General features: G+C 42.0%; 1 long non-coding RNA gene across 2 annotated transcripts; it reads right to left on the bottom strand.

The window, feature by feature from the left end:
- Positions 1-457: 457 nt before the first annotated feature.
- LOC125427192 lies at positions 458-23,699 on the bottom strand. 2 transcript variants are annotated; one of them, XR_007243649.1, is made up of 4 exons: positions 23,425-23,699; positions 21,631-21,687; positions 14,124-14,236; positions 458-508 (listed from the first exon to the last, which is right to left on the bottom strand). It is a non-coding gene; the product is annotated as an uncharacterized LOC125427192 (long non-coding RNA). The 2 variants fall into 2 exon arrangements; XR_007243650.1 differs by lacking the exon at positions 458-508 and adding an exon at positions 10,761-10,886.
- Between the last annotated feature and the right edge of the window lie 715 nt (positions 23,700-24,414).

The following is a 24,414-nucleotide window of genomic DNA, read 5'->3' as shown; positions in this document are numbered from 1 at the left end:
GCCGCTGCTGAAGTCGTTGCTCACGCCCTTTGTCCTCCCGACCCTGGAGGTCGGAGGGCAGCGCATGGTAGGCTTTGACGCCAGCAGGCGCACCACTGGGAACAAGGTGAGTGGGACGGCATTAGGAGAAGAGGCGTTCTGTGCGAGCCTCTGCTCTGCTTAAGTCGTGCTCTCTGCTGGGCGTGCATCGCCGCAGATGCATTCGCAGTTTTCGCCTTCCATCACGGGCGGAATTCTCCGGGCGTGGAGGCATTGGTACAGGAGGCCGCATGAAACGGCGCTATTGAGATGAGAGTGGGGACTATGGATGCCCTCTACCATTAAAACCTTTAAAACACCACATTCACCTGCATTCCACATTTGTCATCTGTTTGAAATTCTGACCTGACAACCTAAACCATAGTGACTGGCAGATTACCATTTTTCACATACTTACCTTGACTTGCTTGCATACTGAGGGGGATGAATAAACATCAGTCTCCATTCAAACCTTCCTTCTAGATGGAAGCTACATGATAAAATGAAATTGATTTGTTGTATAAGAACAGGAAAGTGTAGAATTCCCCGTTCATATTGCTGAGTCTACCAATACAGAGTTATGAAATATGATTTCCAATATGATCCTGCCAGTGCAAGCACAAGTATATAAGATTAAATCTATATGGATGACTCACAAATGCAATTGTTCCCCAACAAGCATCTGAAATACTGTATCATCTTGGTACAATTTGTGGGTGTATGGTCTATGGCCCCTTTCGCACATGCAGAATAATGCACTTTCAATCCATTTCACAATTGTTTGCAAGTGAATTCTGCTATTCCGCACAGTAAAATCCAGCTGCAAAGTGCATTGAAAGTGGATTGAAAGTGCATTATTCTGCATGTGCAGAAGGGGCCCCAGTGAATACAGAAACATATACATAATCCCATGAATATTGTCAGACACAGGTTCTCAGCAACAAAATAAGAAAACTGGATAATAATAAAAATGTTGATAATATAGAGAAGACATCTCAAAAGTAGTGTAGACTTCACTGGTAGACATTCTACCACAAGAACAAAGGTCTTGTATAAACCCTAACTTCCCCCCTTTTTGCAAATCTCACAAAACTCTTTTCATTTTTTGTCTGGGTATCTGCTTTCAAATTCTGTTTCAGCGCCCTTTGCCACAGAATGCATGAAACAGCTGCACTGTAGTCTTAATCAGAAGAACAAAGATCCCATGCAAACTTCTTATTGAGAACCTTGCTAGGCATCATGAAAATCTAGAGTCAGGCACATCCATTTGTACACACAAACGGACCATGGGAAGCAGACTAAAACTTTGCAACTTTCACCACAGAGCACAAAGATTTTTTTTTCCTACTAGCCTTTATAGTTAGAGCTCATTTGAAGCCTCTGACCCTTCATCTTGAAAAAACAAAGTCACTGGGGTCTGAATCAGTGTGCTTTATAGTATAAAGAAAGGAGAAAACACAAGATTTGAGAGACTCAGCAGTGATTTAATGATTATTTCAAGTTTGCAAATGCAACAGTGATTAATTTTCTTTTAGGTACAGCAAAAAAAACTATTATTCTTCACATTACCACTCACCTATTGCTATTTACCATTTCAACAGCAGTAAATTAAGAGTACTTTCACATGTTTACATTTGGGGCTTCTGTCTTAGCGTAGTTATTCCCCACCCTCTTTTGTTGTTGTTGTTAAGTCTCAGCCAGTTTATGATGACTCCTTAAGGTTTTCCAAGTGAGAGACATTCAGAGATGGTTTGCCATTAGCTGCCTTTTCATAACAACACTGGACTTCCTTGGTGGTCTCCCATCCAATTATTAACCAGGGCTGACCTTGTTTAGCTTCTGAGATCTGACAAAATCAGACAAGCCTAGTACTTAGGTCTAGGGGACTTCCCACTGGGCATTCCCCACTATGTCAAGCTGTATGGTAGGTATCTTTTTTTCCCCATGTTTCAGGATTATATTCTGGGATCAAATCACATAATCTGAAATCATTCTGTGTTTAGCAAGTAGCAAGACACTATTTTTAACTAAGGAACATCAAGGGAAGACATGTGCAGTCAAGCTACAGACCAGTATTTGGGCCTAGCTTCTTCGGTGTTCGTCAAATCAAAGCAGCAGTGTGGTGCTCCTGAAAATACACTTGCAATCTGTTGTAAAGCAGCCATAAAGCACACTGCTGAGAAATGCAGTAAGGCATAATAATGAGGAACAGATGTAACATGCTTTCTAGACCTAATGACAGCATTTTTGTTAAACTTGGAGCCAAAGTATTTTAGAAAATGAATGCATCCCACTTTATCTAGCTGATACACTTTGTAGAGAGACAAAGAAGCCGAACAGTGAACATACAAAGCTGATCTAAGAAATCCAGGATTGTAAAACAGGGTTTCCTAAACATGGTGCCAATGGGCATCAAAGTGCCTTCCCATAGTTTTCATGGCATCCACCAAGCTTTTCAGAAAGTGGGCAAGATTATTGTAATGTAGGGTTTGTTATGACCTGTCCTCATACAAATGAAAGAATCTCCACAGCTGTAATAGCAACAATTGGATGTAGAATGGTATAGTTTAGTCTGATCTCTTCAGATCTTGGAAGCTAAACTGACTTGGAAGGGAGACCTCTAAGGAGGACTCTTCAAGGAAAGGCAATGACAAGCCATCTCTGTTTAATCACTTGCCTTGAAACCCCCACCAGGGGTACTCATAAGTCAGCTGCACTTTACACACACACACACACACACACACACACACACACACACACACACACACACACAAATAGCCATGGTCACTGGAGGATCAGCAGGACTGGTAAGCATCCAGAGTTGTGGCTCCATTTCCTCTTCATGTTTTCTCTTAATTTTCCAATCTATTTTGCTCACTCTCTCCCCCTCAAGCTTTTTTATTTCTCTCTACTCCCCGTCTGCAGATCTTTGCAAAGAAAGGAAGGGGGCACTATGTCCTGCACAAGTCAGTTTGAGGTGACTCACCCCCACCCTCTCAGAAAATTCCAGATGTGCTCACAGGCTCAAAAAAGTTGGGGCTCCATGATATAAAGTAACCAATACAGCATGTTAGTATATATCAACCCTTTTTCTGATCAATTTTGGCTTGCTTTTGGTAGCCAGGGGTCCTATTTTTTATACTTTAATTAATTTAGTTAATTTAACAAATAGTTTCCTTTGTAAATAGTATAAAGTTAAATAGCTTGACAATTTTTAAAAATTGAATTTTTAAGGCTTTGTAGTTTCATTACCAATGGTTTTAAAGTAGTGTTACAACTCCGGCCTTATTGTAAGGTAAGCTACACATCCTATGAATTACCCTTTAGGGTTTGAATTATATGCAGTCTAAGGGATTGGTGTAATCTACTGGATGTTAGGTGCATCAAGAGTCTAAACTGATGACATTTAGGTGTTCCTTGCTTTTCCTGGATTGCACCTGGTGCTATATAGATTTGAAACCTTGAGGGTTTTTTCCCTCATGAACATTCAAATTGCAATACCTTGATTCTGTCCTGATCAATAATTAAAATCCTCAATCTGCATTTTAAGATATGTTTTTCATTAACATCTGTATATTAATGAGACTATGTAAGATTTCTTAACTAAACTGGGTGGTGATCATGTGAATACCACCAAGGAGGAAACAGTTTGCATTCTTAAAGATAAAAGATTCTTATGCTTTGAATGTCTGAATTACGGACACTGAAAAAAACAGAACTTTATTGTTCAAACCATACTTGCACTGCAGATTAACTAATCATATTGGACTATTATTATTATTATTCCACAGTTCTTCCAAGCAAAACCAGTACTTCACATATCGGTACAGGAAATACTGTAATAAGCTTCACAATGCAGTTGTTGGCCCAAACTTGCAAAGTACCAGATGCCAGACTCCAATGGCTTCAGTGGGAACTGAAAGTATTTGACACCTCCAAGGATCAGTTCCAGATTTATGAATTGCTAGATATACAGGCCTGGAATATCCAGTTCACTTCTGCAATTTAACAACTTCATATAGTGTGTGCGCTGGAAAAATCTTCCAGAGCCTATACAAACTATACCTGCCATTCAAACCAGAAAAGGTAATGCTAAGCTCAACAGACCTTGTGGCAAATTCCTGTTCATACAAAATGTGTCCCATGGACCTTTTTCAAGCCAGAGAAACCTTAAGATTCCATCAAAAACTGAATAACATAGTTATAGCTCCATTATTGGTCAAAGTCTGTAAATTGCATCACACTTGTCTCATTGCTCTGGTAACAATATAGGGCTGCAGGTGCATGATTGCAGGGTGGCGCTATGTGCCAGTCCTATGTCAATGAAATTAAATTCTTACGTTGGAGTTTTTGCTTTAAAAATGTAGAACAGGCTTTGGTTTGCCTGTTGGGAAGTTTAGTTTTGTGTTCAGTTAAAGTTATTATTTGACAGTCCCTAAACTTTCTGAGTCTACTCCACTTTCAGCACATGGCAGTCTTGTCATTTCCAGCAGAACTGCTTACAGATGCCAAATGGCACCCATACCTCAAGGCAGATTTAGGCAACCATTAAGTATATGGTGGGTCTTGAAAATCTCCTTAAAAGCACTGTATATTTTGGTTCCCATTCAAACAATGAACCAAAATGTGAAGACGTACAAACAAGATACATTAGGAATATAAATGCAATCACAAATTTGAAATGCATTGTTTTTGAGCCAATCATTACTTGGGCCGTTTCCTCAACGGGCCGTAGTTGGTTCATGCGACATTACGACGCCGCCGTAATCTAACCCCTCTGGGATCGTTTCTCGCGATGGACGCTGCTGCGTTGTTGCCGCCCAGTCGACCTTTACCGTTGCTCTGGCGGCTCCTCCGCATCGCCGCTGAGTGCCAGGGGACACGCCTTCTGCCCTCTGGCGCTGCATCGCTTACATACGGTCTCTCAGGCCTCGGGCGACGCGCGTCGAGGGCCGCAGAGCAGGTAGGTCAACTGGACATGGGCGGAGGGAGCTCGAGGCGCTTTTCGAAAGCCGCTTCAAGCGTCGTTTGATGCAGTAGAGCCAAAAGTCCGCCATTTTTCCTCGGTAGAAACCTTTTGCCTCGGGAAGCTGCAGGTAGGAAAACGGCGGCCAAGCATCTCACTCGGTGCATGCGGAGGGTGGCATCGCTGCAAAGCAGCTGCACCCTGTGCGGATGGCGTATTCCCTGGGACGCACATGCTTTGCCATCCCCAGGGGGTTAATCCGACAGGGTCTGCAAGGAAAGGGCCTTGGTTTATTTTTTACTAGCTTTTGGTTGATGCTGAATTGGTCACGCCTGGGTGTCACTATGCACAGTCTTGGGATATGTTTGTTTTTTACATACCATCACTAGTGACTCAATACTATTGGAATTTGTCCCTTAAGATTTGCAGGATGAGAACTTGAAAGGCCAGAAGAATGTGCAATGACAGTTTTTGTTGCTGATTCTTGTAATATCAATATTAAATATGCATTAAAATTATGCCCCATCTTCATATTCCATAAATATGCAATGTAAAAAGTGTCTGTAGTCTGTGAGTATGCATAAATATTTGGAGTCCTGAGAATTTTACCTATCATTTTGCTAAAGTTAAAAAATCCTAGTTCTCCTAGTTATGGACATACAATTGAGAATGTGTCAATTGCATCAGTTTATTCCCTTAAGTGTTCTGCATTTGGTTTTATACCAAATAGAATTCTTTCACAACTCTAGTATTTTTCCATTAACTAACTATTCCACATGACCTTGCTGTCTTGCAACTTGTGCTTAAAAATAGGAAAGCTGCAGTTCTAGTTTCTGAGGTAGACTAGCACCAGCGACATAAGAACAATAACAGAAGTAGTAGTGACCACAGTCCTTAGGTTCATATAAAGAGAGTCTTAAGTTCTATTATTCTGACTCAACTGGGCTATAGATCAAACTGACTTTTTAAAAAACTGTGGTCAAGAAAACAGTGTGTAGGCAGTGCAATCGTAAGGGGTAGTGACTTAATTGCAGCATGACTAGGAACAGTGCAACCGTGTCACCTCCTAAGTGGCATTTACAGTGGCCCAGGGATCAGGATACCTCCTGAGGGATCCCTTCCCCAGGATTTCACTGTAAGCTACTTATTCCAAGACTTCCCTTTCTGTTTCACCATCATTATGCTTTCAGATTTGGTTAAAATATGTACCCTAGGTTTTTTGAAGTATAATCTTGGTTGTTGGCTTCACTGCTGTACATTGTAGTTGGAGATACATCTGCGGGGGGTGGGGGGGACGACAAAGAGATAACTTTGGTTATGATTTGTAAATACCAAAATTGACCTCTGATAATTCTATCATCACTATTCTGATTGATGACACGAGCTGAAACATCCACACAGAGTGCCACCAATTGCAAGAGGGAATTACTGAGCATTCAACTGAAGCAGCTCTCTATTATATCACAGTCTAGATGGATCTTATATCACAGTCTAGACCAGGGGTCTGCAACCTGTGGCTCTCCAGATGTTCATGCTGGCAGGGGCTGATGGAAATTGTAGTCCATGAACATCTGGAGAGCCACAGGTTGCAGACCCCTGGTCTAGATGGATCAGCCTCTGGTGCAAGCAAGCAGAGAATGCACCTATGTTGGTCCATAGAAAAATCCCTAAAACAATAAATACCTTTTTCATAAGGACCAATCAAAATTATCACAAAAGAATCAAACAAATTCCTGATTTTCTAAACCTCCTCATCAAGATAGATGTTCAAAGGCGAGAAGAGATGTTTCAGGGCATTTCAGAGGCTCCCCTATTCTACAGTTTGTGATACCTAGCCTGAAAAAAAGTTCTGAGAAACTGAAAAGCTTGCGTGTTGTTTTTTGATATTTCAGATAGTTCTAATAAAAAAGTGAGCATGAAAAGTTAAAGGGAAAAGTCTTCTTGCAGAGAGCAAAACTGATGAAACCAACTGATCTGCCTGGGATAAATGTTGCAGTAGCTATGAAGATTCAGGCCACCTCATGAGACAACTGACAGTTTATTGATTTTTAATGTCTAGATTCCTCCAAATACCAATGAGTGGTGGAATGTGGGCCCAATAAATTTCAGTCTATTTTTGTTGTTCTGCAAGTTCAACTTCGAGGTCTACTCCAATGTGTTCAAATGTTCAGCTGTTAAATTTGTATCATCAGCATCTGCAAGAGGCTTGCGGCTGCCATTCAGAGGAACATGAACATCAAAAGCTCTAATCTGGTTCTGATGACTTTCTTCAAATGCCAAGTTAAACAGGAGTGGGGAGTGTGAATCACCTTGTCTTGACCCCCGCGTCTATTTAAATATTCCCTTGGCAATCCCCAGGGTGGAGAACAGTACAACACAACAGTGTCTCTAAGCACTTAAGGACAAATTACTATGGTAACTTAGTAAGTGTAGAGGAATCAGCCATTCAAATTACTCTTAGGGGGTGAAGCTATGATTCATCCTTCATACCCTTTTGACACTGGCATAACTTCCTTCAACAGTGGAATTACTACAGTGTAAGAGAGATCACAATACCACTCATGCCATCTGGTTAAACAGAAGAAAAGACCAAGGCTCCCATGTCTTTAAAAAAATTATTGTCAGGGTGTCAGTGGAATAAGGTGATGACTACAAATGCATGTATATAAATGGGTTGTTATTTTAAGCCCTCAAATTGATTTAACTCCTGGCTCCATTATTTCCCAAGAAAGATCTATTGGTGAGCTAGAGTCCACAGGTTTTCCTTTATATATCAGCATTAACTAAACTCCTCCTGCTTCTCACATGCATAAATTGCCCTTCCAGATCCCTTTAGAAAATGTGCAAGTTAGTTAATCGTCAAAAATCCCAGTATTACAGTTTCTACTGCATGGTTTTTCTGGGAGATTCCAGAAGAAAAAAAAGTAGCAATAAAGAGTGCTGCATTTCATTGTGCAAAAGCTGGTAAACTCATTGCAGAATGATTTAAAGCATCAGAGCAGAGCACTTTGCACAAGTCAGTGCAGGAGGTTAATATGAAAGGTTAAGGAACTTGGATCGGGCTGATTTATGGCCACCCTGTTCACTTTTATCCTAACCACAGCTTTGCAATTGCAGCCAGAAGTGATGGAGGGAAACAAGGAGTCGTAGATTACAAAGAAATCCTAGATTACAAAGAAAAATTTAACAAAATTACTACTGAACTGTAATTGCATGGTATGTTTAGCAAGGCAAAAAAAAACTGGGACCGATTACCTATCTGTACACAAGTTCTTATATTCTATTTTAGAAAAACATTTTCAATTATTTTTCTTATCCACAGGCTGCACATATAGTTTTGTTTTTGTTTTCTTTTTACATGTATTTTATTTTAATTTTGAAATCTTTTATTTGGATTCTTTATGGTCAGTATTGGTTCAGTTATTACCTAGCTATTACACTTACATTTTGTCTCCATTTGCTTATGGATAACACATTTTTGCCTGTAATTTTTCCCGATCCAACTGGGATCAAATGTTCAGAGTGATCTTAACCAAGGTCTAAAGTGCTGATTGGAGGGAGGGGATGGAATTCTTCTGGATAAAGAGAGTACTTGTCAGGTTCATGTGGAAAGCCAGCAGGGTGTGGGAAGGATTATACGTATTAAAGAAGGAGTGCATGGACAAGATGAGCAAACCCTACCTGCACATGCCACCTTACCATGCTGTGCTTGGCTGATTTCAGCATTTTTTTTTCTCCCAGCCCACCTTTCTTCTAATATTGGAGCCAAGTTGAGGGAAACTGTTGAACCTGATCATCCATGTGGAGCAAAATAAAGCATCACGTTGTGCAAAATTTAGTTCTCCTAGTCCATAGGTGTGATCAGTTTTTGTTTAAAATAAAGCCCTCTCAGCACCTGTTTGAACAGGGGGAATAAATGAATGTGTCCATCCTATTTACCCTGATCTTTAAAAGGTGGCTCATTCTCCTATCCTAGTAATCTGGCCCTGATTAAAACCACACACAGAGACACCCACTTTAAAATAAAATTAAAGACATAAGAATATAAGAACAAGCCAGCTGGATCAGACCAAAGTCCATCTAGTCCAGCTCTCTGCTACTCGCAGTGGCCCACCAGGTGCCTTTTGGGAGCTCACATGTAAGACACTGAGAGGCATCAGAATAATAGTCACTTCCAAAGATATGGAATTATTAACAATGGTTGCAATATTTAGATAGTAGATTTGTATCCAGAAACTGCAAATAAAATAATCTAGGTATTTCATTATTAATATTGGAGTTGCCCATACACCTGCTAATTAAGCTCATGACCTATTTCCCAGTAACAAACGGGGAGCTAGTTTTTCAGAAGACTCTTATCCAGAACACATCTAGTCACTCTACCATGTGGAGCCAGGTTGTATATTCCAGGATGCAAGGTAATAGAAAGACAAACTGGGCATCTGGGAAAACATGAGTTTTTAAAAGGACATCAAACTTAAAAACTGGCCTAGCATGATTACATTTCTAAAGAGTAGTCTACAATAATAATATTTCCTGTTTGATATTTGGGATACCTCAGCAATCACATACCCCACTAGAAATCCACCCAGTTCAGAAATATGTTGCACTGTTGTGATAGTTCTGATCACCCATACAAATGTGGTGCTTGTGGGTTTTTTCATTAACTAGCATCTACATATCAGCCAAGGAACAGAACATATTTGGGAGGCAGCTAGTAGCTATGTTGAAAGTTGTCCAACAATTGAAGGGAAGGAATGAAAAAAATTCCAGTGGTCTACGATATATCCCCATTCTAGGATGGGTCTTGTCTTACTACTTTCCCATAAACTGCTTTGCCAGTGTGAGGTATCATATAATGAAGGTAAGGTTTGTGGGGAGAGGCAGCATTTTGGAAGTCACTTCATATATATTCTTCATGTGTTAGTGGGCATTTGGCTCCTCTTTCCAATAAAGTTAACATCACATTAATTCATGACATTGTTTTTGTTATGTCTTAATATCATGTTATTACCATGAGAAGTACATGAGGCATATGGTGTAGGATGTGTCTATCATCAAGCCCATCTTATGCCCACATACAGCGCTGACAGCACCTTTCACAACATTCATTAAAATGTATGCTTCTCAATCAGTTAACTCCAGAACCATTTACTATCTCCTGGCCAATGTAACAGAGGAGACCATGTCATTGTCTGTTTACACATTCCTTCCCTTTGTGTGCCAAGAATATTCTGCAGGTCAGAAATAGCCCTTGGGTTTACATGCATTGGTTAAACAAATCATAAAACTTTTAACCTCATTTGAAACTTGAGTCTCCTGGAGATTCCTAATCAGAGAATAGAAAGATACTGTTATGAGTAGGGAAGTGTATTGTTTGTTCCTCTGCCATGCGATTAACCTTTGTGTTTCTGATTTATTTTTAACCAATTACAGTAGAATGAGGCAGGAGTTTCATATCTGTATATAAACCACATTACTTGCTGCTGTGGTTGCCCAGTTTCTTTCTGCAGGATACACGTGTTATGTCCTCTCTCATATCCAGTGGCCTATAGGTAGTTAAACTGTATTCAGAAATTTTAAATGACAGGTAGTACTAGTTATAAACTAGTACGGGCTTCTCTAGAACTGGTTCTCTGACAGAATATGAACTGTCTTTCTTAAAGGACTTCACAATATCTCTAATTTAAAATAAAAATAACAGATATATAATCAAGAAAATTAATATCAAATTATAAAACAAAGCATAGGATGTACATATATTAGCAATCTTCAGCCAGTCTTGGTGCAGTCTGGTAGGTTTATATGGCCTTTTCTCAGTCTCTTCATTAATTCATTTTAAAGTCTGAGGGATGTTCCATAGGATGATATCGACACCCTTGTTTTTTGTTCTGTTGTAGGGCTATGGGTGAAAAGCACAATTATTTAGCAACCTTACTGAAACTAAGCAGGACTGGATTTAGTTACTACCTTGACATGAAACTTCCAGTGAATACTGAGCATATTACTTTGAATTTTGAAGTATTAGATAAAGAAGAAAATCCATAGCTCTTGTTTCCCCAATGTTCTGTAATGTCGCTGTCTTTTGTTGAATTTAAGTATTTGCTGTTGGAGCCTTCTGACAGATGCTTACCTCATTTGCAACCAGACCATTCAACTATATTTGGTTTTGATACAACATGTTGAAAGTTACAGACACTGGCAACATTTTTGAATTCTTGTTCAGTAAATCAAGTGCCATCATCAAATATCAAAACATGCAGTGCACTATGCCATGAAAAGATGGATTGCAAACACATGATACATTGCTCAGTCAGATTTTTTTAACAAGATGTTTCAGGATGATTATCATACTAATGTGCTCTGACCAAAATGGCCCAGGATGGCCTGAACTCATCAGATTTCAGAAGCAAGGAAGAGTCAGCCCTGGGGTCTACTTGGATGGAAGACTATCAAGGAATCACTGGTTCATTTCACATAGGCAGGCAATGGCAAACCACCTATGAATATCTTTTGCCTTGACGACCCTAAGGAGTCACCATAAGTCAGCTGTGACTTCACCGCACTTTCCATTACCACCATAACATTAATGTATGGCAATAACTAATCTCTGCTGCAGAACACAAAAGATCAATTTGTTGTGTGCACTTAATGTTATCGTAGAACCTCAGGAGGCCTTTGGTTGCCTATGTTTATCTTATTATTTATTAAAATTATTTATACCCCAGCTTTCTATGGTCATATTCAAGGCAGTTTACAAAATACAGTATAATACAATAACAATAGCACTAAGGAAACAATAGGACCAACAAAAAGAAAACCAAATGCAATAAAATCATACCATACCGCTAAAAAAATCAAGCTTACAATAAAATACACCTATAAAACATAAATTGCTGCTTATTAAAATATTGATGTTAACAGCTGTTTAAAATAAAAACACCTTCACCTGATAATGGAAGGAGAGCAAGGAAAGAGCACACCATTCTTCCTTAGGAGTTCCAAAGTCTGGGGTGCCACCACCAAGAAGGCTCTCTCCCAACTCTCTATCCAATGTACAGATGAGATGGAAAGATATTGTAGCCCCTCCCTGGATGATCTTAGTAAACAGGCAGGTTTATATGGAAGTAAAATAAAATAAAATAAAAACACCTTCGGGGATGGGGGGGTATAAAAATCAAATAAATAAAAATAAAAAATAAATAAAATAAAAGTAGGCATATAATATAATACCTTCCAGTATTATACCTTCCATAATAGTATTATACCTTCCATAATAATATCCAGTATAATACCTTCCGGTATTACACTTTCCCTATATTACTTTCCGGTAACTTGCCCCAATACCATAGGCATTCTTCCCTCTTGGGCAGAAAAAAATTGTACCATTTTAATACATTGGTTCAATTGCTTTAGATTGAGACACAGACAAAGAGTCCTTTACTGCATTGTCTGTACTTTTTATATTCTGGGTCACTGTGATTACAGTATCAGCATGATTATTATACTGGGCCTAGTTGTGGCAATTATTGGTGCTTGGCACCTTCCAACCTGCTTTGTTTAAACTGAGCTCAATATTTTTTGACAAGTCATTTTCCAACTTTGAATCTTGAATACCAGTCAAAAGCAGATTTATTAAGAAAGGAGATATTAACCACTCATTGGTGAAGCTCTGGTTCATCAATTTAAACTGTGTTATAGATCCTTGAAATCATCTTCACTGTGAAACTTACATTTCTCAGATGTTTCTTTTGTACTGAAAGCTTTCTGCATCACAGCAGGCCCTCTAAAATATTAAAAAATCAACTGTTTTCCAGAAATATCTTCTCTTATCTTCTTCACTAGTGTAACTGTAACCTCAACATAGGGGTTACGTAACCACTGGCCTCTGAGTATAAATCACAGTTTCATTTTAACCTTTTCCAAAATTCTGCAACATTATCTGTGACCTTCAGTTTTGTTTAGGGGCCTTCAGTTCAGGTGCTTAATCCCTGGTCGCACCCTTTCTTCTTCTTAGCATTGCCCCCCCCCCTTTTTTTATATATATATTCAAACTCTTCTTTGGAACCCAGCTCTGATATGTTGTGTTCTGGTTCACTCAGATTGATTCTGTTAGATGTAGTCTTTCGATTAAATTGAGTTTTATTCCGAGAACATAAATTACACTAAACCAGTCCAGCCTTCTCCTACATCTTCTAGTTGAGCATAGCTAAAAGTAGTTATATAGGCAACTTAACCTGTTCCTTTTTTTAAAAAAAGGAGTTGGATTTCCTAACAATTCAGAGTGAAAACAGAACTGGCTGTCCATTTATAAAACAATATTAAATGGAAGATTTGAGACAGCAGAATAAGAAAAGAATATCAAATGCACACTGTAACTTAAAGTAGGAGCAGATGTTGATATTGCCACAGGGGCATCACTAAAAATAACAACTGATGTTTAAGTAAAATGTAGAAGCCCTGACCCAGATAGGCCAGACTGGCCTAGTCTCATTAGATGCCAGCTAAACAGGGTCAGCGCTGGCTAGTATTTGGATGGGAGACCACCAGGGAAGTCCAGGATTGCTAGGGAAAGGAAGGCAATGGCAAGCTGCCTGTGAACCTCTCTTGCCTTGAAAACCCGATGGTGCTGGCGTAAGTCGGCTGCAACTTGACAGCTCCTTCCACCACCAAAGTTCAAAGGCTAGTTCATGTCATGTCTCTTATGCTCATCAAATAAAAAGACCAATTGGGCACAATCTACATTTGAATGCTGTCTCTTTCGTTAAACACATCAGGAGGCTTGACATGCATCAACAACAGTCCATGCTTAACAATCCCAGTTTGCCCAGCTGTGGCATATTATCACCTTGCTTGGTCCAGTTGCATGTACTCTGTGAAACAACATTGGGGCAAACTGAGACTATAAGCCAAACACCCACCAGTACAAATAATTTGCTGAAGTGTCCCAGGACTACAATACCTGTCAAAGATAGATATACTATTATTATTAAATGTATTTTTGTGAGGATGCCAGGAATTTGGTTCGGCATCCGTCCTCATAGAACTTCAGTTCCAAGGGATTTCTAGGAAGAAGAATGACTGTTTAAACATTCTAATGCTGTGATCCTATGCACAGTTTCAAATAAATCTTACTTACCTTGCTGGCACATTTCCATACAAATATGCAAAGGATTAGGTTGATGTACTCATAGTATCCACTTCCAACCCTGTAGGAGGTTAACGATCATACAGGAGTCTCAGGCTGGTAATCTGTGTAATCAAACACAATTAATTCAAATAGACTGTTCATACTGATCTTCTGGCCCACATGCAAATAATTCTGTTCAACAATTTACCAAGCACCATCCCTCCTGAACATTCAGGGATGTCATTTCATTTTTTCAGCAAACTTTGTGCTCTAGTTTGTCATATAATCTCCATGATTTATAAAATACCAACAGCCCTCAGTGAAATTGTACAATCTGGGGAGCCTTCCACTTCCCCCTTGCTAGAGCACTGGTAAGCAGACAGTGGAGGACTCCCTCAACCACCTACTAGTGTAAGTTCCACTGAGCCAAAGTACAACTGGAGCAGGGAATTGGAAACAATCCCTATCTACCAAGCTGAAATCAAACCGTGGCACAGCTGTGAAGCAGTCCACATATGTGAACACCTATCAGTCAAAAGTTGTGCTTCACTTTCCATGAGTTCTAAGAAAATGTTTCCAGTAACACCAGGAGGAGGAGGAGGAGGAGGATTAAACTTCTATACCACCCGGGGGCTCAGGGCGGTGATTATTTTAATAAAGTATACATGGGGATGCCTTTGAGGGTAGTTCAGAAGCTCAAGCTGGTATACCAGGATCACATCACCCTTATTCTGAGGAGTCTGAACTGGCTTCCATTTAGCTATTGGGTCCAATTCAAAGTGCTGGTGCTAACCTATGAAGTTCTACATGGCTTTGGTCCTGGATACCTAAGTGAGCGCTTTGGCCCATAAATTTCTGTCCAGGAGCTAAGTGTCAAGTGCTTGTTGTGTAACTGTGTGCATTGTATGCTTTGGCCTTGGTTCCCAGTCCAGGTTTGCGCCTAAATCTGTTGTTGGCTGGTTGCCCGGAGTTCTGGCTGGGACATAATATCCAAGTCTGTTTGCTATCTCTTATGAATTTTGTACTGTGAGAATATGCCTTGTTTTTCTTACCTGAGAAGGAGTGTTTCTGCTTTTATATTCCTGCTGTAACTCTGGGGAGCCAGAGTTATCCTGTCTTGCTTTCGAATCTATCTCAGCCAGTGATTAAAGAACTGTTTGAAGTTACTTTGCCTGGACTCAGTCTGTTCGTTTCACTAAGATTGGAAAGGGAGGCCCACCTGGGTGTCCTGCCCCCATCCAAGGGGTGGGGCAGCCCAGAAGGCCTTCTCCACAGTGTGGAGTGCCTACACTGTGGAATGCCACGTGCCTACACAGTCCCCACACTGTGGAGTGCCAGGTGCCTATTCTCTTGGAGTTTCAGCACCTGGCGAAGACCATCTTCTTCACCTGGGCATTTAGCTGACTTTCCCAGCTGAGAGGGGGGCCCTAAGATGTCCCTGCGCCCCTCCCTTTGGGTGGTTGGATGGGTGTGGGGGATTTTACATTTTGTCTGGGTTTTTAGAATGGGGTTTTATTGTGTTTTTAGAATAGGGTTTTTAGAATGGAGTTTTATTGTATTTTACTGTCATGATTTTAATGTTGTATGTTTTATTGTAACCCGCCCTGAGACTATGGTAAGGAGCATGTAATAAATGTAAATAGAAAGAAATGTCTAGTTTGGACATAGTTGTTCACAAGGACAAGATGGAAAAGAGACACAGGAGACTGCTTTTAAGGAAAATTAAATACATCCAGAGATTTCAGATTATTGACATCTTCAGCATCACACCTGCCATGGCTGTCAGTCTACTGTGTCAATCTTTGCTGACACTATTTGCCCCATTAAGGAAACCTGTGTATAACCCCTTGTCTCTGAATACCATGGTCCTGGTAGGAATAGATCCAAACTTGCCTGGGAATTGTATCCCAAACATGGAATCACACTATACACATCCAATCACTGGGACCCGAGAAGGACATGAAGAAAACATAATTTGTAGTTAGGCCCCAACCAACAACATGATTGGTAAACAATACTTTGAAAAGGCAGACCAATCAATGCACTCCCCCTGGAAGTCAAAGTCATTGTTTAACTCTAGCAACTGTGGAAGGTCTCAGCCAATCTGTTGAGTCACTCCTTCTTTTCTGTCTCCTTTCCACCTGACCTTCTTGAAGTCTACCAAGATAGCAAGGCACCAGGATAATGGCTAGATTTAAAGATTTTCATATATTAACAGATTACTAATAACTATGTTAACAAGTTTCAAGTTTCATTCTGCATGCACGCACCATCTGCTACAGTCCTTGCATCTAAGGTCGTTTCTTCATGGGCCAACAACAGAGCCTTAGGAATGGAAAAACATCGTCCCTGCAACACTGCAGCACAGCAGCACCGTGCCTTCCCCACCCCGAAAAGGTGGGAAAACGCTGCTTTCTTGACTTGCTCGATGAGTGAGTCTTTTGGAAAGCAGCATCTTCCCACCGGCGCCATGCAAAGTGTGCTGTTGTGAGGGCGCCACTTTTAGGTGCTGCCGGTTTGTTTTGTTCACCTACCTTTTCTCCCTGCGAAGCTCCAAAGGGCAGGAGGGACAAGCCCACACTGCCCCAGGGGTCGGAGGGCAGTGTGGGTGTGTTCCTTCCTCCGTCCAGAGCTTCACAGGGAGAAAAGGTAGGTAACAAAACAAACTGGAGGCAGCTCCATGTGGAGCCACCCTTGCCGCCCATGGCGGTTTCTGGACCATCCGCACGGGACCGTGTGATCGGTCCCAAGGCTCCACCAGCATAAATTACGCCGGTGGCCAGCCACTACTTCCACCCATGCGGAAATGGCCTTAGCCAGCCTCACTCATTTCCCTGCCCTGATACCCCTTTGACAGGCATTTTAGATTTCTACCCTTCTTTCTTCAAGTGTTTGTGCTCCAGTTTGTGCTGGCTTTTATTGAAACCATAAGGTTAATAGCAATGGGGTGGTGGTTCTCTTTCCTTTTCTTTCTGGAATGCAGCCATCAAAATAAACAGGAATCCAAAATACTGGGGTTTGAGTTATTACTTGCAAGGGTGCTCGGAATGAAATTTATAGCAACATTACTGTGTCTTGCTAGCAATCTCTTAAGGTACCAAAGTGGGAAAGTGTGTGTTTTTTATTAAAATGTGGCACTCTATAAATTTGAGTGGCAGAGAGGACACAGGTGGCTTTGCGGCTCTGCTCTCTGGACTGTCATTTCAAACTTTGGAGCAGTCTGTCTGGATCTTCCACTCCATTCCACTACCAAATAAATTTAACCCAGCAACCGTCTCACATACAAACGCCTTCACTGTGGCTACTACTGAGAATCATTTTGTTAAGACCATTGCCTTTGCATTCTCATCAGACTTCACCCAGATTAATCAGGACTCAGATCTGGAAATTTCATCCTAATGACACTTGTCAATTCTCCAACTGCAGATTTCAAACTATTTATTCCACATGAATTCAGTACAGGTCCCAGGGCAACTAATTTTTTTTAATTGAGGATTGCAGTGATAGAATACAATGTATGGAATAGTTCAGCATATCTAAATCTCATATAAATGATAGGATTTATGTACACAACATCAAACAAAATTTCTCTGGATTTTGGTCATGTGATCTCTAACCAGAGCTGTACAGCCCTCTCCCTCCCAGAACAGATCTATAAGTCAAAGGATTTAAAACTTGTGGATGGGACAATGGGGCACTCAGGGTTTTATTAAATACTATCTTCTTACTTGCAAAGGGTTCTCAGAGCCAAAGAAGGACAGATTTTTCTACATTGCATATCTCCCAAGATAATATCTCCCAACTCTAAAGTTTCACCCAGGCCCTCAAAATATGGCAAACAACAAGTCAAAATAAAACCGCAACATTTGCTCCTCACTTAGGGCAATGCCCCCCAGCTGTTTTTCATGCCTTATTTTTTGCTTGGGGGTGTTTGATGACAGTGTTGCCTACTTGGAGGATAGAAGTTCATAAAAGGTTAAGAATCTTTGTTCTGGCTATTTCCTCCACAGAAGTCTGAGAAAATAAAGTTTTTTGTTGTGTAACAAACAGAGCTGCTACATAATTACTTAAGATACCAATGAAGCAGTGCAGAATTTAACAGCTGTCCCTTGGATCCCTTGCAAAAGATGCTGGGGTACAAATCACATACTTAGGATGTCCTGCCACATTGCTAAGGATCGGAGGAGGGGTTCCTCTCAGTTCACACACAGCAGTTTTTAGGCCAACAAAATGTTTGGGTCTAACCAATTTCACTTTGTGTAGATGCAATATTCACAAGTTGCACTGTGGCCTACCATGATTCCCAGTGTCTGTACTGAAATTATGGCTGCCCACAGATCTGGAGAAAAACATCCTGTCCTTTAATATGCAGAAACGGGCTGTTGAAATTTTTTGTAGCATAAACCTAAATAATGTTACTGACTAAATAACATCTTATTAAACCATTCTAAAAAGGGACAGAACATTTCTCCCCAGGCCTGTTGGCAACCAACCTACAATCAAGGGCAGCCATCACATCCCATAAAAGGATCACATCCCTATTTGTTTGTTTTCAAATGCATATCCCAGCTTTTTATATATTCAAGTCAGCCTAAATAAAAACACTCTGTATGTAAGGTTTGGTCTTTCCTAAAATGGCCTTTAAATGTCTAACATGCATATCCAATGTAGTTTAAAAACAAGGGATGCTTTTTAATGGGCTCCAGTAGCACTGTCCCTTGTGCAAGGTAACAGAATGTTGACGCTCAACTCCTGTGTTGCATCTCATCTCCAGAATGTGTGATATCTTACATTCCCTCTCTGAATTATGTGAAAGGTTTATCTATACGTCCTTCTATCTTTTCATTACCCCTTCCCCCATCAAGAATGTCACACTGACAGCTCACCCTGTAGACCTCATGTCCCCCACCCCACACCAGGCTCATCTAAAGAGTCTCGTGGCTGACCAGGGACTTTTCCTGCATCTCTAAATTCAACATTCTATGCACTGCAACACAAATTACTCATTCATGGAATGGCCAGAGTTTCTTCATTGATGTGATCGTCTGGCTTTTTAAAAGCACTAATTACGTTAATACATTTGAAATGCGGTGTTGGAGAAAAGATTTATGGAAACCGTGCATCACCAAAAAACAGATCAGTGGGTTCTAGGTCTACCAGTCCCCTGGGCTCTTGTCCATGCTGGCTGATAAAAGCTACCAACGGGGCAGGGATGGGCCAGTGGGTTCTTTGATGGAAGGGGTAGTGCAATTGCTTTTGAAAGAGGCAGTGGTCTGCCCCTTTTTGAAGGGGTCTTTTTTGGATGCTATGATGCTGGAAAATTATTGCCTGGTGGCCAATTTGGGGCAAGGTCCTGGTGGTAGCAGCTGAACTGCAGCTTACTTGGAAGAAACTGGTTTTCTGGATGCATACCAATCTGGTTTCAGGCATTCTTACAACATGAAATAGCTCTGGATGCTCTGACGAATGACCTTTATCAGGAGAAAGACTAGGGGAATTCTCTTTGATTCTCCTTGATCTCTCAATGACTTTTGATACCATAGACTATTTACCAAGAGTCAGCATGGCTTTTGCAGAGGCAAGTCCTGTCTTACAAACTGACTAGAGTTCTTTGAGGGTGTAAACAGGCATGTGGATAAGGGGGAACAGTGGACATTGTATATTTGGATTTCCCAAAGGCTTTTGACAAAGTTCCCCACCAAGGATGATTGAGGGACTGGAGCACCTTCCTTATGAAGAGAGGCTGCAGCGTTTGGGACTTTTTAGTTTGGAGAGGAGACGTCTGAGGGGGGATATGATTGAAGTTATAAAATTATGCATGGGGTAGAAAATGTCGACAGAGAGACATTTTTCTCTCTTTCTCACAATACTAGAACCAGGGGGCATACATTGAAAATGCTGGTGGGAAGAATAAGGACTAATAAAAGGAAACATTTCTTCATGCAACGTGTGATTGGTGTTTGGAATATGCTGCCACAGGAGGTAGTGATGGCCACTAACCTGGATAGCTTTAAAAAGGGCTTGGACAGATTTATGGAGAAGAAGTCGATCTATGGCTACCAACCTTGATCCTCCTTGATCTGAGATTGCAAATGCCTTAACAGACCAGGTGCTCAGCAGCAGCAGCAGCAGGCGGCCATTGCTTTCACATCCTGCATGTAAGATCCAAAAGGCACCTGGTGGGCCACTGCGAGTAGCAGAGAGCTGGACTAGATGGACTCTGGTCTGATCCAGCTGGCTTGTTCTTATATTCTTAAGTTCTTATGAGAGAGATCTCTTTACCGTGCAGCTGGACCCAACCTCCGGCGCAATCCTCCACAGGGGAGAGGCCTTCCGGCTGTGTGGCTGAGCCCAGCCATGGGCAACAGTGAGTGGCACCCCAGCACAGGGGGAGCTGCTGGGCGCCAGTCAAGGCATCATGCTGCAGGAGAGGCCAGGCACAGGGACCCGGTCAGTGCCCAGCACTTTCCCCCACATGACTGAAAGGGGTCACCTGGCAGTACGCCACTGCCGCTAAGGGGCAGAGGCACTTGGGAGACCTTTTTTGTGATTGCCCCCAGTCTCTAGAATAGTCTTCTCTCAGAGATTCACCATGCACCTACCCTTTATGGGTTTAGGCACCCAGGCATTTGGTAGCCTCCCTGGAAACCAGCTCTACAGCTGCTGGTTGGGGGGGGGGTGAGTGGGGTTATTTTAATGTGATTTTAATTCCTTTTTTAATTGTTATATTTTATTCACAAGACTTTTATTGTGGTTTTTATTGTTTTTTTAACCTTTGTAAGCCACTTAGAGATGATGGCATGAGGCAGGGCATAAATATCATAAGTAAATAAATAAAATCAAGCCCGAACTTTCCTTGGAAGTTAAAATTACTAAACTGAGGCTATTGTACTTTGGCACATTATGAGAACACAAGAATCACTGGTAAACACAATAATGCTAGGAAATTTGAAGGCAGCAGGAAAAAAGGAAAACTGAACATGAGATTGACTCAATAAAGGAAGCCACAGTCTGTAAGACCTGAGCAAGGCTGCTAACAACAGGATGTTAATTCATAGAGTGACCAAAAATAGGAAGTGATTTGACAGCACTTAATGCACACACAACTACCTGCTTCAGTTTTCCCCCTGATTTCCATGGAATTATGTAATTACTAGTCTTGCTAAAAATCAGTAAACCTGATGGGGCTGCCAGTTGCTTTGTACATTTGGTTTGTCTGCAGTGAACAACCACACAAATGCTAAACAATTACCTATTTACCAAGAGCAGAAAGTCACAGTCACAAGCAGAAGAAAAACAAACGGCCACCACAAGCACAGTGTAACTTGGCTTGACCCTCTAAATTCCCTAAGGTGCCATTAGCATCTTAGCACTAAGACTGAAACAATGAGAGTAAACTGACTGCTTGCACACACTGCTTTCAGAAACCATTTCAGATCTGGTAGCCCTCCAGGGATGTGATAAGGAGCTAGGAGGTTTAAGGTCTGATCTGCATAGACTGACAAGTCCACATTACCTTGCTAAACTTCAGCTCTTCAAACAAGAAATTCGAAGGATCCTCTTTGTTCTCTCACTGTGAAACAAGAATAACATGCAGTTTTGTTTCTGTAGAAATGTAGGATTCGAAGCATGGCTATAGAGCTGGAAAGTATCATCTGGTTTCTTTACCTATGAAGTATTATACCTTCTCTGGAAAATCCCATGTAACTCAATCCTTTTTAAGATTACTCAGAAGTAGATACACAGAGAGATAAAATTATTGATGTTAGGCTTGCTTCTAAGTAAATATGTACAGTTTTGCAGCCTTAGCCTGTATGTAGTTACTTACTCAGAAGTAAATGCCACAAAGGTTAATGGGAGTTGCTTTCAAGTAAACATGTTTAGGATTGTGAGGTCAGTGATCCTTGTTTCTATTTCAGGAGGTGTTCCTGTTCTGGTCAATTACTAATGTTCTTATGTGGTAGAACAGAGGCGATAGGACCTGACAATGAATACGTGTATGTCAAAATTTATTCACTGGGCAACACTGGGGCCTACTTCCTAACTGGATCCATACATTCTAAACATATTATTTAGTAGTAATGCCTTAGATTTAAATGGAACTTAATAAATGTAACATTTTTAGGAAGGCGTCCTAAAAGTGCTAAGGATTGAAGCATTATTTTGAAGTTAATTGCCATTGAAGCTAAAGGGAATAAATTGCTTCCAAATGGATTGCCCTCAACCCCAGGAAACCCAGTGAGGCCGGCTGCGAGGCACTTTGAAACGGGACCCATTGACATAAGTTATTTGCAAGTCGATGTGGTTATAATTCAAAGCTTTTAATTGAGCCAGAGATCAATTTGTGAGTTAGGATGAGCGACCAGCCCAATGCTGGGATATACCACAGGGCAGGCCTCCTTTTGAAAACTGGTGCAAAACTTAGTCGCTTCGTTGCCTTTGTTGCTAGGGGACCAGGCACATTACAAAATAAAGCAGGCGGTTTTTTGATAGAGACAAAATAAACAAATAAAAATATGGGCACATATCGAGAAAGGCGGGGCAATCCGAGTGAAGCAACCTGCCCCAAAAGAGTCCTGGTGGCACGATCGCACCCATTCGCCGGAGCGAGCACGATCCAGGCACACTCGCTCTGCTGCTAAAGCATCCCACGTCCAGGAAGGATCGCGCCAGTACTTGAAAAGCGACGCCCGGCGTCGGCCTCGCCCTGCGGATTGAGAGCTGCGGGGCATCCGAGGATGGGGCGCTTTTCAAGCAAGCCGTTCCTTGAAAGTCCTCTGTCTTTTCAGGCAGCCGGAAAGGAGAGCCCTCGTTTTCACTCGCCTCGCTTTAGGCCGGCCCCGCCGCAGGGGTTCTGCAAGCGGGCAATCGCGTCCCTTCGGCTTGTCTGCCTCACCTGGAGCTCGTGGGAGAGAAAGAGCAACGGGCCGGGAAATTTTTAGGGGTAAATAGTTAATGGTTTCTTTTATTCCCTTCCAGAAACCCTCTTTCACTCGGGTTCCTTCTCTGGCTGCGTCCCTCCTGCTGCTGCTACCGCTGCCTGTGCCGCCTCCTCGTCCTTTCTCTTGCTCGGCAAAGACAAAGGAGGGAAACGTGGTGGCACATTTTGGGTCCCGACCTGGCCCCAACCTCCTGCCTGAGGCGTGGGGGAAAAGAAGGGAATGGTTGCCCTGGCCCCCGGCCGTCCACTCCGGATCAGGCCTCCTGCTCCCGAGGTCTTACTGGCGTGCCCGTTTCTCGCTTACCTGCCCCCTAGCTATATGAACGCGGTTTCCCCCTCTCGCCAACGGGGAGGCGAGCTGGATCTTACCGCGGAGTAGCCCAGGGCTCCTGTCCAGGCGGCGGAGCTCTTCCGAGCAGCGGCTCCCCCGGGTCTCCGGAGATGTCAGCCTGTCCGCGAATAAATTCGTTCTCGCTGTATAAATAGACGGGTTGCCGCTCCGTTAACCGCGCAAGAATAACACCGTGACCCGCTAGCGGTTGTATCCTTTGCGAGAAACCTCTGGGTCATGGTGGACTATGTAATTATTCGTTACCGTCCTATCCTATCCCGCACCGGCTGCGATCCTGCGCGCCTTTAAGTTGCTTAGCGCTCCGCTGGATTTAATCAGCCTAAGCGCCTGCAGGATGGCGGCTCCAATTATTTTCATTACAACACCCGGGAACTAAAAACCAGTCATGGTAGGGTGTAGTTATCTTGTTAGTAAGTCTGCAATTCGATTAATGAAGTGCCCTCGCCGTATGAAGATTATTAGTGCCTTTCTACATGGTGTATTAAATGACTTTCGTGGATGCAGACTTCGACTGTGATAACTGTCATCTTTTTTAAAAAAAATAATTAAATTAACAACTGGCGGCAGTTTTTCCCTCCCTCGCACTGGCTCTCCATTCAGTGTCAGATTTGTGCCTTGTGGACTCTGGGAATGGAATTGACTCCACAAAGAGATCTGCTCGGGTCGCCCCAAACCAACCAGTTCTGTTTCGACGGAGCAGGCCAAGGAATCGAGGGGCATGCTGTCAGTGATTCTCGTGAGTTCCTTTATTTCGACAATCAAACCCCTCCAAAGGCGACCTCGTTTTTGCGCAGCGGAGAACGCCACGAATCTGAACCGACGGCCACTTTGCTTCCATCCCGGGGCAAGAATAGGTCGCAGGGGACCGATTCCCTTCTAGCGGCCTTTGGCCTGAGTTTGAGCTGCGCTGCCTTCAGTCCCCGGGCTGCAAACATATCTGCCGAGAGGATCGCGACGCCCTCGCCCCCGTCTGGCATTGATGGGACTGGCGCTGCAGCCTTAAAGCA

The sequence above is a fragment of the Sphaerodactylus townsendi genome, linkage group LG02, assembly GCF_021028975.2.
Source record: "Sphaerodactylus townsendi isolate TG3544 linkage group LG02, MPM_Stown_v2.3, whole genome shotgun sequence".
NCBI classification, from domain to species: Eukaryota; Metazoa; Chordata; class Lepidosauria; order Squamata; family Sphaerodactylidae; genus Sphaerodactylus; species Sphaerodactylus townsendi.
This window is presented reverse-complemented; position numbering and strand designations above follow the sequence as displayed.